Source organism: Aegilops tauschii, chromosome 2 (genome assembly GCF_002575655.3).
Source record: "Aegilops tauschii subsp. strangulata cultivar AL8/78 chromosome 2, Aet v6.0, whole genome shotgun sequence".
NCBI classification, from domain to species: Eukaryota; Viridiplantae; Streptophyta; class Magnoliopsida; order Poales; family Poaceae; genus Aegilops; species Aegilops tauschii.
In genome coordinates this window covers 417,784,048-417,798,420 of record NC_053036.3, presented here as the reverse complement: position 1 = coordinate 417,798,420, position 14,373 = coordinate 417,784,048, and positions in this window count along the sequence as shown.

The window sequence follows — 14,373 nt, the reverse complement described above, 5'->3', positions numbered from 1 at the left end:
GTCTCAGATTTCAGTATATAAATTCACCCTTTTACTAATAGGAAGCTAATCAGGCATATTAACTCACCCTTTTACAGCAGAAAAATTACTGAAGTATGAAGAATGACGCTCGACATTTTTCTCGTACACTCGGACCCAGGACGGCGGACGCACGCGTCGGCCGCACAGCCGCCCACCGTGCTCCCCTGCCTGCCGCAGCCGCCGTGCACCCTGCCGGCGTGTTGATCAACCCTACCTCGAGTCTGCGGCTGCGTGCGAGATTGGAATTTGGGAGGCGATGCGCCGGTTAACATGTAGCCTCATGCGTGCGCGTGTGCCGGATCGTTGTGTTGTTACGAGCGATCAGGCCATATGGCTGGGCTGTATTAGCCTTTCTCGTACTGGGCTTGGAGAAGGAGAAATAATGGGCCGCTGGCCATGTGGTGGGATGGGGAGGATGGAAAACCAGAGGTGGGTTGCCCTTGTATATTGGGCTGAAGCCGTGCATGACCTTAGATTTCCCGCCAGTTTCCTTTTTCTCTACAAGTACGTATACTATTTTCACTATATACACATAGTTTTTGGGCAAAAATAATGGGTATTCAAATGAATACCCTTGAATTGAAGTGGGCCCGCCCCTGTTCGCCGGTGCCATAAACACACCACATATCCTTCCTCAAAACAACCATCATACCTACCTATTATGGCATTTCCGTAGCCATTCCGAGATATATTGCCACGCAACTTTCCACCATTCCATTTATTATGACAAGCATCATCATTGTCATATTGATTTGTATGATCCTGTAGTTGACATCGTATTTGTGGCAAAGCCACCGTTCATCATTTTTTATACATGTCACTCTTGATTCATTGCACATCCCAGTACACCGCCGGAGGCATTCACATAGAGTCATATCTTGTTCTAGCATCGAGTTGTAATTTTTGAGTTGATAGTAAATAAAAGTGTGATGATCTTCATTATTAGAGCATTGTCCCATGTGAGGAAAGGATGATGGAGACTATGATTCACTCACAAGTCGGGATGAGAGCCGGACGAAAAAAAGAGGCCAAAAAAATGAAAGAAGTCCCAATAAAAAATGAGAGAAAAGAGAGAAGGGACAGTGTTACTATCCTTTTACCACACTTGTGCTTCAAAGTAGCACCATGATCTTCATGATAGAGAGTCTCCTATGATATTACTTTCATATACTAGTGGGAATTTTTCATTATAGAACTTGGCTTGTATATTCCAATGATGGGCTTCCTCAAATTGCCCTAGGTCTTCGTGAGCAAGCAAGTTGGATGCACACCCACTTAGTTTCTTTTTGAGCTTTCATAAACTTATAGCTCTAGTGCATCCGTTGCATGGCCATCCCTACTCACTCACATTAATATCTATTAATGGTCATCTCCATAGCCCGTTGATACGCCTAGTTGATGTGAGACTATCTCCCTCTTTTTGTCTTCTCCACAACCACCTTCTATTCCACCTATAGTGCTATGTCCATGGCTCATGCTCATGTATTGCATGAAAGTTGAAAAAGTTTGAGAACATCAAAAGTATGAAACAATTGCTTGGCTTGTCATCGGGGTTGTGCATGATTTAAATATTTTATGTGATGAAGATGGAGCATAGCAAGACTATATGATTTTATAGTGATAGGCTTTCTTTGGCCATGTTATTTTGAGAAGACATAATTATTTTGTTAGTATGCTTGAAGTATTAATGTTTTTATGTCAATATTAAACTTTTGTTTTGAATCTTACTGATCTGAACATTCATGCCACAATAAAGAGAATTACCTGGATGAATATGTTAGGTAGCATTCCACATCAAAAATTCTGTTTTTGTCATTTACCTACTCGAGGACGAGCAGGAATTAAGCTTGGGGATGCTTGATACGTCTCCAACGTATCTATAATTTTTTATTGTTCCATGCTACTATATTTCTATTTTGGATGTTTTATATGCATTAATATGCTATTTTATATGATTTTTGGGACTAACCTATTAACCTAGAGCCCAGTGCCAGTTCCTGTTTTTTCCTTGTTTTAGAGTTTCGCAGAAAAGGAATACCAAACAGAGTCCAAACGGAATAAAACTTTCGCGATGATTTTTCTTGGACCAGAAGACACCCAGGAGACTTGGAGTGCAAGTCAGAAGAGCCACGAAGCGGCCACAAGGGTGGAGGGCGCGCCCCCGACCTTGTGGGCCCCTCGGTGACCCCCTAACCTAGATCTTCCTCCTATATATACTCTTATACCCCAAAAACTTCCAGGGGAGCCATGAAACCACTTTTCCACTGCCCCAACCTTCTATACCTGAGAGATCCCATCTAGGGGCCTTTTCTGGCGTCCTGCCAGAGGGGGATTCGATCATGGAGGGCTTCTACGTCAACACCATTGCCTCTCCGATGAAGCGTGAGGAGTTTACAACAGACCTACAGGTCCATAGCTAGTAGTTAGATGGATTCTTCTCTCTCTCTCTCTCTTTGATTCTCAATACAAAGTTCCCCTCGATGTTCTTGGAGATCTATTCGATGTAATACTCTTTTGCAGTGTGTTTGTCGAGATCCGATGAATTGTGGATTCATGATAAGCTTATCTATGAATATTATTTGAATATTTTCTGAATTCTTATATGCATGATTTGATATCTTTGCAAGTCTCCTCGAACTATCGATTTGGTTTGGCCAAATAGATTGGTTTTTCTTGCAATGGGAGAAGTGCTTAGCTTTGGGTTCAATCTTGCGGTGTCCTTTTCCAGTGACAGTAGGGCAGAAAGGCATGTATTGTATTGTTGCCATCGAGGATAACACAATGGGATTTTCATCATATTGCTTGAGTTAATCACTACTAGAAAACGGCTATAGCTAATATGGACATTAATGGCGCACCATGTATGTGGTGCGCCACTGCTATATAGCAGTGGCGCACCAGATATAGGTACGCCATTATTGGCACATTAGTAATGACGCACCTGGTGTGTGGTGCGCCATTACTAGTTTTGAAAAAAAAATTGTTAGCAGTGGCGCACCAGGGGATAGTGCGCCATTACTATGTGTATGACTGGGTCAAACCTTGGTCAAACTTAGTAATGGCGCACTTTGCATAGGTGCGCCATTACAATGTCAAACTTAGTAATGGCGCACCTATACAAAGTGCGCCATTACTAACTTTGACCAAGGTTTGACCAAGTCATACACATAGTAAGGGCGCACTTTGTGAAGGTGCACCATTACTAAATGCACCCCCCGGTGGACCGCCTTTTCATTTTTAGAAAAAATAATAGAAAATGATGGAAATGTAAAAAAATAAAAGAAAATAAGTTTCCCATGTGATATGTGGTCTAGTTGTTGGGAAAATTTTCAAATATGAATTTCGACTTTATTTGCAAAATCTCTTTGGAATTTAGTAAAATGGGCATAACTTTTGCATACGAACTCGGATTAAAAAGTTTTTTATATGAAAAATCATCTACTCGAAAAGTTACATCCGAAATCAACTGGGGATACCCCGTTGAAGATTTTTAGAATTCCCAAAAATCTAATAGAATAAAAGATACGGGGCTTTTAAGATCTAGAGGGGGGAAAATGGAAAAAAATTCAAACTTAGTAATGGCGGACCATTTGCTAGGTGCGCCACTAGTAACAGAAAAAAATTGGTTTCAAATTTTTTTTGTGGAAAAAATGTTCAAAATATGATACGTAATATGCCCGGGAAGTTTGAAATATTTTTTCAAAATTTCATCACACTCATGAACATGAACAAAGTCCTAGACATCAACAGGGTTTAATAGGATTGATATGATAGATATATCAACAAGTGCGTGTTAAGTGAGCTGGTGCTGGGGTTGGATAGAATTGCGAAGTTAAGCGTGCTAGGGCCGGAGTAGTGTGAGGATGGGTGACCTTTCGGGAAGTTTGCCCACGGAGTGTGATTTGACTTGAGATTAAGCATATTGACCCGAGATTAAGCCATTGTGACCCGAGATTATGAAAACAAAAACAAAAAAAATTCTGAAAAAATATTTTCTGAATTTTTTTTGAAAATAAATTTTTAGTAATGGCGCACCAGATATGTGGTGCGCCATTACTAAGTCAGATTGTAATGGCGCACTGTTGGACATAGTAATGGCGCACTACTAGGTGCGCCACTATTATCTGGTATACTAATGGCGCACCGGAGGTGCACCATTAGTATTTGTTACTAGTGGCGTGGTAATAGTGGCGCACCTATAATGTGCCATTAATGGCAAAAATAGTTGCGCCACTAACAGGCCTTTTTCTAGTAGTTAATCCCGCTACATCATGTCATCTTACTTAATGCGTTACTCTGTTCTTATGAACTTAATACTCTAGATGCAGTCAGATTGTAATGGCGCACTGTTGGACATAGTAATGGCGCACTACTAGGTGCGCCACTATTATCTGGTATACTAATGGCGCACCAGAGGTGCACCATTAGTATTTGTTACTAGTGGCGTGGTAATAGTGGCGCACCTATAATGTGCCATTAATGGCAAAAATAGTTGCGCCACTAACAGGCCTTTTTCTAGTAGTGAATCCCGCTACATCATGTCATCTTACTTAATGCGTTACTCTGTTCTTATGAACTTAATACTCTAGATGCAGGCAGGAGTCGGTCGATGTGTGGAGTAATAGTAGTAGATGCAGAATCGTTTCGGTCTACTTGACAGGGACGTGATGCCTATATTCATGATCATTGCCTTAGATATCGTCATAATTTTGCGCTTTTCTGCCAATTGCTGGGCAGTAATTTGTACACCCACCGTAATAATTCATATCTTGAGAGAAGTCTCTAGTGAAGCCTATGGCCCCCGGGTCTATTTTACATCATATTAGTTTCCCGTCAACTTGCCAATTTCTGTTGCCGTTCCATTACTTTGCAATCTTTTACTTTCTGTTCCATAAACCAAATATACCAAAAAAATTACTTTACCGATTATCCATCTCTATCAGATCTCATTTTGCAAATAACCGTGAAGGGATTGACAACCACTTTATCGTGTTGGGTGCAAATTGGTGTTTGTTTGTGCAGGTATTCGGTGACTTGCGCGTTGTCTCCTACTGGATTGATACCTTGGTTCTCAAAAGCTGAGGGAAATACTTACTCTATTTGCTGCATCACCCTTTCCGCTTCAAGCAAAAAACCAATGCAAGATCAAGAGGTAGCAATGGACTACTTGGAAAGCTTATATGGTTCATAGATAACTGGAAGTGGATACTCTAAAATGCACAAGATAAGTGTGAGTGCTATGGAGGGCCTTCTCGCAGGGAGATGGGGGCGGATCCTTAGTGGTGTATTGAATTGGTGAATATGTGGACTCGTCTGCGCTACCTCAAAGAAAGTGCTCGTAGTCGTAGTTCAGGATAGCCACGTAGTCAAAGCTGGATCGCTGCAGTTAAATCCACAACCCCCTTGTTGATACAGATGCATGAGTAGATAGTTCTAATGTAAGTCTTGCTGAGTACAATTGTCCTCACGTTTGCTTAATTTATGTTTTTGCAGATAGACTTCGTTCTCACTATTAGATTCACGTGGGCTTCAACGATTAGCTTGGTAATCCGAGACAGAGGTCCGGAACACATGGATTGACTGGCATGTGTCCTTCCTTGCTCCTGTGTATGTCCCTTCGAGGAAATGTCACGCGGTGTTTTGGTGGAGTCCTTGTAGTGTGCTACGACTCGGTTACATTCGCTGCTGACCGACACATGCATTGATGGGTCACGTATGCATGTCCCTGTAAGTTTGTGCCACCTTGGGTTTACGACTAGTCATGTTGGCCCGGGTTCTCTGTCATATGGATGCTAGTGACACAATCATATACGTGAGCCAAAAGGCGAAATCGGTCCCAACTAAGGTAAGGCTGCAGCCATGGGAATACCGTGCGTGAGGCCGCAAAGTGATATGATGTATTACATGCTAGATCGGTGTGGCTTAGGATCGGGATCCTGACAGAGGCGCAAGCATATGTCCTAGATGGAGGATGGCGCGGCGCCGGACGTTGCCGGGACATGCCTGGGGGCCATGATGGCAGCCTTGGCGAGAGCCAACGTTGTGTCTCCAGACGTCGCCGGGGCAGACCCGGCGTTCGCGGTAACCCTGGTGAGCGCTGCACCCGAGGCAATATCGGCGATCCTCAATGCACTACAAAAAAAAGACACATCCATGACATTTTGGGCCGAACGATTTTTTTCCTGTCATGCTTATGACACTTCTATGACGATAATTGTGACAAAACCGGGTATCATCATAGATGTAGTGGGCTCCTACTTCTATGACAAAAAATCATGACAGAAAATGGGCTTTTCATCCTGGGTGGGCCGGAGACGCAGCTGCATGACATTCTTTGGGCCGTATATGACGGAAAAAACCATGGTAGAAGCGAGGAAAATATCGGGGGAGTTCCCGGTTACGATGGGTGGTCGGGGGCCGAGCGATGCGTGTTTCTCTCGTACGTACGTGCGTGTGTGCGAGGCATTGCACTCTAACTGAACCCGAGCGAGGCGTTGGGCTCTAACTAAACCCGAGCGATTACACTGCACGCTACGCGTTACTGAACCCGAGTGATCGATCGATCCCTTGCTGTTAACTGAACCCGAGTGATTCCTTCGCTCCTGCTGCTAACTGAAGCCGATCGATGCTGCCTCTGGATGAACAGTGACCATTGTTGTGGTGGTTTGGATGAACAGTTCCCGGTGGGGGGTTGGATGAACAGGACCGCGTGGTAGTAGAGGCCATTGCCGCTGGATGAACAGGACCCCGATTGATCAAGCCGGTGGAGGGGTGGATGAACAGGACCCCGTGGAGGGCTGGATGAATAGGACGACCCCATGGAGGGCTGGTTGAACATTAGCCGGTGGAGGGCTGGATGAGCAGTAGCCCGTGGAGGGGTGGTTGAACAGGACCCCGTGGAGAGGGCTGGTTTAACAGTAGCCGGTGGAGGAGCGCGCGGTGGAGGCTGGATGAACAGGAGCCCGTGGATGAACAGTCGCAGGTGGAGGCTGGAGGAGGTCGACGCTGGATGAACAGTAGCCCGTGGAGGCTGGAGGAGGTCGACTGTGGAGATGAACAGTATCCCGTTGAGTCCCGTTTTGCGGTACGCCACACCCCTCCCGATGAACAGGACCCCCGTTTCGACCGTAGCGCTCCAACACAAGTCCGTTTCCTCCGTTTTGCGGTACGCCACACCCCTCCCGATCAACAGGACCCCGTTTCGACCAAGAGAAGTCTGTTTCCTCCGTTTTGCATAACGCCAGACCCCTCCCGATGAACAGGATCCCGTTTCGACCGTGGCCGGTCGAACACAAGGCCGTTTCCTCCGTTCTGCAGTACGCCAGGCCTCGTTTCCCTGGGCTATTATGTCCAAGCCGGTTGGCTCCCGATGAACAGCACACGTTCCGTTGCCTCCCGATGAACACGACGCATTCCGTTGCCTCCCCATGAAAACAACGACGACACAATTTCTCCGTTCTGACCCAGCCATGTACACGAGCCCTGGCCGTACGTATGCGTGAGTAGGCGTTCGAGACCCCCGCTCGTATGTACGTATGTGGCTGTATTTACTTTCTTGCACCCTGGCCGTTGTACGTACGTGTACATGCTACGTGCACGCCTCTACTACGACACGTGTGCGCCTCTACTACGACACGTGTGCGCCTCTGCTACAACACATGCGCGCCTCTACTACGACACGTGCCCTTCCTTACACGGCCACGGTTCATCGCTGCAGCCTGCAGACAGACCGATCGTATGTACGTACACGTTCGCGACCAGAATGACAACGCTACGTACGCTTCGACCAGGTGGGTCCCGACTGTCAGGCACTTCCTTGCGTGCGAAGATGTACCTGGTGGGTCCCAACAGTCAGGGGGCGAATCAATTTTTTTGCCCGTAATATGGACGCACTTGCGTGCGAAGATGTAGCTGGTGGGTCCCAGCAGTCAGGGGGAGAAAACATTATTTTTCAGGGTAAAAAGGATGCAGTTGCATGCATGCGTCCATGGGCGTGGTGCATCCCCACCGTCAGCCTCTCACGTACAGTCATCTTCCGATGACTCTCGTTTGTTGACCATGTTGACCACACCGTGCCGAGCGCACCAAGGCCGCTGGACAACGGCGAGGCCCCAGACTGGATTGACCCGGAGATGGGGAAGACGCGGCAGTGGAGTCGCAGATGGAGAGGAGTGGGAAACTTGACTGGTTCGGGTGCGCGGCAGCACTGCCGCCCACGAGAGACAGGGCAAGAACGGGGGTTGAAGAAGGAGCACGGCTGTTGGATTAACATCCGACGGTCCAGCTGCTAGAATCGTTTGTTGATTAAGTTGACAAAGCCCTGCATACACGTCTGCTTAGTAGGCCCACAAGTCAGCCACCAAATCTGCCGGGTCTCAGCTGTCTTCGGGAGGAATGGTTTTTTTCGCATAACAAGGAGGCACTTCCTTCCGTGCGAAGGTACAACCGGTGGGTCCCAGCTATAAGGGGGAGGAAACAGCTTAATAAGGAGGAACTTTCCTTGCGTGCGACCATGGACCTCGTGGGTCCCAGCCATCAGGCTCTTCATGAGTCCTCTTCCGGTGACTCTTGTTTGTTGACCACGCCGTGCCGAGCGCAGCGAGGCGGTGGTCGACGGCGAGGCCCCGGACGGGAACGACCCGGAGATGGGAAGATGCATTAGTGGAGTCGCAGATTGAGAGGAGTACAAGGGTTATAACTGGTTCTGGTGCGCCGTGGGGCTGTAGTCGGTGGAGAATAAGAGGAGGTGTGGAGGGGTGGAGGGATAGCCTGGCCAGCGGTGGGGTAGCGCTTCGCAGCGATGCGTGCTAAGCAGAGCCGCTAGCCGCCGGAGGCCGGACCATGTGGTCCCGGCGACGCTGGAGGAAGAAGACGAGAGATTGAAGGTGCATGCTGGCGGTTGGATATAAATACAATGGTTGTGGATGTCATAGTCATTTGTTGACCAAGTTGACAACGCCCTGCGTAGGCTTCGACCTATTGGCCTACATGACAGCCTGCAAAAATGTGGCATATATTTAGCCCATGTTTTCTAGAATGTACACTCCATTTGCTGGGCTGGGTGAATAAATAATTTTGCGTCAATGCGGCCCATTTAATATTTTCTAAGAAATACCAGCCCATTTGCACTTTCTTGAAATACATGAATTAGGTGGGCTCATTCTATATATAAAGTTATGTTAGAAGGAGCAATTAATATCAAAAAATAAACCGTTGCGACACATTTTTATACATAAAATTAAACAATTAGCGAGTTATTGCTCAAAATAAAAATGAGCGCGTTATTATTACATTGGTCCTTAAAATCTTCGCAAGCTTTTGTACGCAATCACTAGGATTTTCCTACCTATGAGTCGAAAACTACCAGGATTTTCCTTGCCAACTTCTGTTAAACATTTACTTTTATAAGTTAATAACACGTGGGGTGTTTTTATAATGTATATATAAGTCTTTATAAAATATACGATAATAGTAATAATATAAATATATAATGTGATTAGAAGGGAAAACATAAATTGGACACACCATTATTATTCTTATATATAGATAAATAGAACAGAGATCTGCGTTTTATTAAGAAAATACATTGGGCTGCCGATCTTTAAGAAAAAGTAAAACCTACGCTGGGAGGCCCATAGGCCAGTATGGACGTCAAAAAATAAGTTGAAACCACTGTCTCCGTATGTCGTGGGCTACGCATACCTAGGCCTAGATAATACTTGTTCGCCCTCTAGAAAAAAATGATACCAACTAGATCCCCGAGCGAACTGGATTAAAGAGGGGGCAGGCGGCGCGACTGAATAAGCATATCATACGTGATTTTTTTCTTCAGTGGATGGCTCTCGATGGCTTTTTTACTTGCCTCTGCACCATACAACTTGTATTTTTAGCCTCCCAGTCCGTGGTGGACCAGCAGCCCATTTGCTGGGCGGGCCAACCTATAGAAACCAGCACTCAATTTTTCATCAAGCCCCCAAAACAACGCAGTACTATGCTTGTTTTGAGGCCAAAAACATTACGGCAGGGGTTGAGCGCGGGAGGGGGGAAGACAGAGCAAAAATATTAAAAAGAGCTGATGCGCCGTTGCTACCCTAACAAAGCAGGTGCAATTCTTCTCGGGAAGAAGGTGTGCCGTTGACACCCACACGTCACAAATACCACAGTAGACATACTAACAAGTCCACACACAAGTACAATAGAACAGGTAAACATTCGTATCAAACTCAGGTTCACAGGCCACGTTCATATTCATAGCCAACATTCACAATCAACAACTCAAAAGATTCATATATACACAAGTTCAGCATGTCTATGCATCCAAATGATTGATAGATCACACGACAATATTCATAGATAATGCACAAAAAGATTCAGATATACACATGTTCAGTATGTTTATGCAACCAAATGATTGAGATCATAGCCAATATCATCCATGGATGAACTTTAATTACCTAGGGTACAGACTGGTAAATGATGTTCTATCGGAGGTACTTCTTACTAAAATTAATGCTTGTACGAGTAAACTTTCGAGTACATAAGAGGCAGCACAGACAATCTGAACTTTGCTTGTAGGTTTATCCTCAAATACTGGCCTCATGCCGAGGGAGGTTTGAGCAACTTGGCCACTACTATCATCCAACTAGTTTACTGGCTCATCTTGGTCCTGTAGCTCGCCAAAATTCTACATTGCAGACAAGAAAGGAGGCGGTTGAGAAAATGAACCACCCAAATTTTTTGTGCAGTTCAACTGAAATGGAACATCCTTGGTGTGCAGACTGATTAAGTGCCAGATGAATATACGCGTCAACCAACTTGTTTGGAATCTTTAGACTCCATGCCATACAGTTCGCTACCATATGTGCCGATAACCAAAAGGCACAAGTTGGGACCAAAGACTGGACTGCATTTTTCTGGGCTATGCGCCAAGCAATATTTTTGGCGCACACTCTCCTAATACTTGGAGTTTGACAACTGGTTGACACCCGTTGATACTCGAATGAATATAGGCACTTCTTCTTGTCAACATCGATGCTTGTCTGAGTGAACTTTGGAGTACATAGCAGCAGCATAAGTACCCGTCCATCTGATCTTTTTGTGCAGTTCTACTGAAATCACCCAATGTAATGATTTGCCTGCGAGTTCAGCCTCCAAGTTACTCCTTTATGAAATCGGCAAACAGTAGCACAATACCAAATTACCAATACATATGACAAGCACAATAATCAGGATAAAGACCGGTACCAACCTGTGTGAGGTAGCATATCAATTACTATTTCCTTTGACTGGAAGCCGAGATAAGCCAAGCGACTGACAGCAAAGGAAGGAAGCAAGCTCAGATTTGCGACTGACATGAAAGGAAGGAAGCTATCGAGGCAATGAAGCACCCAAAGTTTTTGTGCAGTTCCACCAAAATCGAGAATCCCTATTGGCACATATATTGAGAGAGTGAGATTACTGTAATAGTGGGACTAGTTGATGAAACATACACTAACAAATAGAAGCACCCTCATTATCTTAATGGGTAAAGTTAGCAACATAGTAGTCGTGCTTAAATAGAGGTATTAGTTTATTTAATCAGTTCCAATTAGCTCAACACTCAAAGCATTGCCATGTATCATAGGTTGCAAAACTTTAACGTGCAAAGATAAAGGAGTTTCTCATGATAGCAGCACGATACAAATAGAGTTGACAGCAAACTAAAATGGATGAAGGCCTTAGGCCGATACCAACCTGAGCGAAAAAGCTTATTCATGTAGTCCCAGAAGAGATGATAAAGCACTCACTGGAATCACTCAATAGTATATATTTTTGTGCACTTCAAATGTATGGTTCAAATCACTCTTGTTTACCAGTGCTGAGATTATATCGAAAGATTATCAAGAACTTCCAGCAGAGTTAAAGTACTGGCTAGGATACAGTTCATTGCATTGTCTTGGCTAGTTCCACTAAAATGTATGATCGGCACAATATGATTCCTGGTTGCGCAAGTAGGAACAAGGTGAAACCTTCATTAGCTTAGAGAGAGGATAGAAAGACATTAGCATATTACTCTAATAGTAGCATCAAATTCATCATGGACAATACGCGGAAGTGGAAGGGCTCCCTGGAGGATCGTCTCACATGTAAAGTAGACGTTGCCGGAGCCCTTGAATGGCCTCGACTTAGGCCTCGGCTTCAGCAAGATCACCTTGGCACTGTTTATTCTTCTTCCTCTTCATGCTTTGTTTCTCTTTCTCCTCACCAGTTGGTGAAACCAAGTACATGATTGGCCTTCTATTTCAGAATTGGTTTTGTCAGCGAGGGAGTACAAGTGTACTAGTAAACAATAGCATTATTTTTCTCATGGCAGTCGCAAAATAGAGATGAACACATGCATTAAATATCATTCTTACCTAAAGGAAGGTTATGGTGCCAATATGGATGATGAGGATTGGAACACATACCTCCCTTTGTGCAGTTCCACCGAAATGAACCAACTGTTCCTTTCTGACATTCCAGTTAAATAGCACAAGTCACTTCTTTTATGAAGTGTTTTGTGCAGTGCACCAAAAGGTCACAACAGCAACCAGGTGAAATGGATATCCCTGTTTGCACAAATAGCTATAGAGGAAACAGTCAGAGTCTCAAACAATTATAGGAAAAAACATTTGGCTAAACTTGTCATGGCTTATAACTGCGGCATGGCTTCATTTTACCAGGGGCATTAGATTAAGAACAGCTAAATATTTGGTATAAGGGCATGGGACAGTGGGTGCACCAGCAGTCCAGCACCATGTACCTAAACCGGGGCATAAAGTGGTGATTCAGAGTTTGTTGCCCCAAGAAACAAACATCCAAGAAACATATCTGGGTTGGTCCCATTTTTGTTCACTCTAGCCACCTACTCCTATGTTTTTTTAAATGGAGGCGTGCCCTCGGCCTCTGCATCATAATGATGCATGCAGCCATCTTATGTGTGGATGGCAAATCTAGTCCTGGTCATACCACTGTGTACAACGTTTCCCCTATATTTCCCTTTTCGACCAAGAGACCGGTTGGATGACCAGTCCGTACTACTTTCACCCCCTATCCTTCCTATTTGTACCAAGTCCGATGTACATACTAAATTCCACAACCCCCACTTTATTTCTTGTTTGAACCAAGTACAAGATTCGACTCCATGAAGTAGCTTTACCTCTAACAATAGAAGAAAAAAATATGTGTCGTTGGACCATCTGATTGAGAGGGGCTGAGAGATAGAAAATGTTGCACATGCAGCGACGTAGCGAGCTGGGGAAGTAGAGCTAGGGCGGTTTCGAAGGAAGTTATACCTGTAGGTTGTCGGGATGTGGATAGGTGGGCGACCGGAGGCCGGATCCGCCCACACTAGGGCAACGACGAAGGGTTTAGAGGACCTCCCGCGTCGGCGCTCGGCCAGAGATATCGGTGCGGCCGGCAGTGGGTCTCCTCCCTCGTTGTCGATGACGGCCTAAACGCTGCCCCTCCTCCCCTTCACCGGCGGAGGGGGATACATCCGGATCTGTAACCAACGGTAAGGATAGAAAGATAGTGTTTTTTGAAGGGAGAAAGACAGTGTTACCACCGCTATCTTGTTTAGATCTGGAGAGGATGAGAGTGTGTGAATAGAGCAACCCTAGAAAGCAAGCGTGGAAGCTCCGGCCTATATATACGTAGTGGGGTAGTTTTCCTTTTTCACTCCATCAAAACAATCGTTTAAAATTGTGTGCGTGCCAGGTCGCCGTTTTTTTAGTTGTTGATTGAGATAGCTACCCACTAATTCCAAGTGGTGTTATGGTGTCCGAGGTCGCACTTTGTATCGTTACAGTCTGGTACAAGACCCTCCATTAGATGAACAACCACCCCCTCGTAAAATTTGTGAACAAGCCCACGGCTAAAATTATCGGAAACATGGGATGCCCCAACATGCATTATTATTTAATATTTTCTATGTGGGAGTATCCTCAAAACAAAATGTGAGAGTATAATATTTATTGGGCCCCTTTGTAATTGATGCTAAATTTTGACCAAAGATTTAACTGACAAAATGTTAGTGCATGTTAACAAAAATTATATCGTTCGATTCGTATTTGAACATAGTTTTCAATTATGTAATTTTTTGTGACATGCATGAACATTTGGTTAGTTCAATTTATAGTCAAAATTTGGCAAGGTGCATTAAATCAACACATGCATGTATCAAGAGGAGATTCACGGCATGCACTCATGCGTTGTAAATAATGCATCGGTAAACACAAATTATTGAAATATATCGAGTGCAGTGCTTCGATGTGTCGCGTCAACTCGTACAACAAGAAGTTTGATTACTACAACGCCCTCTCGCCTTGACCG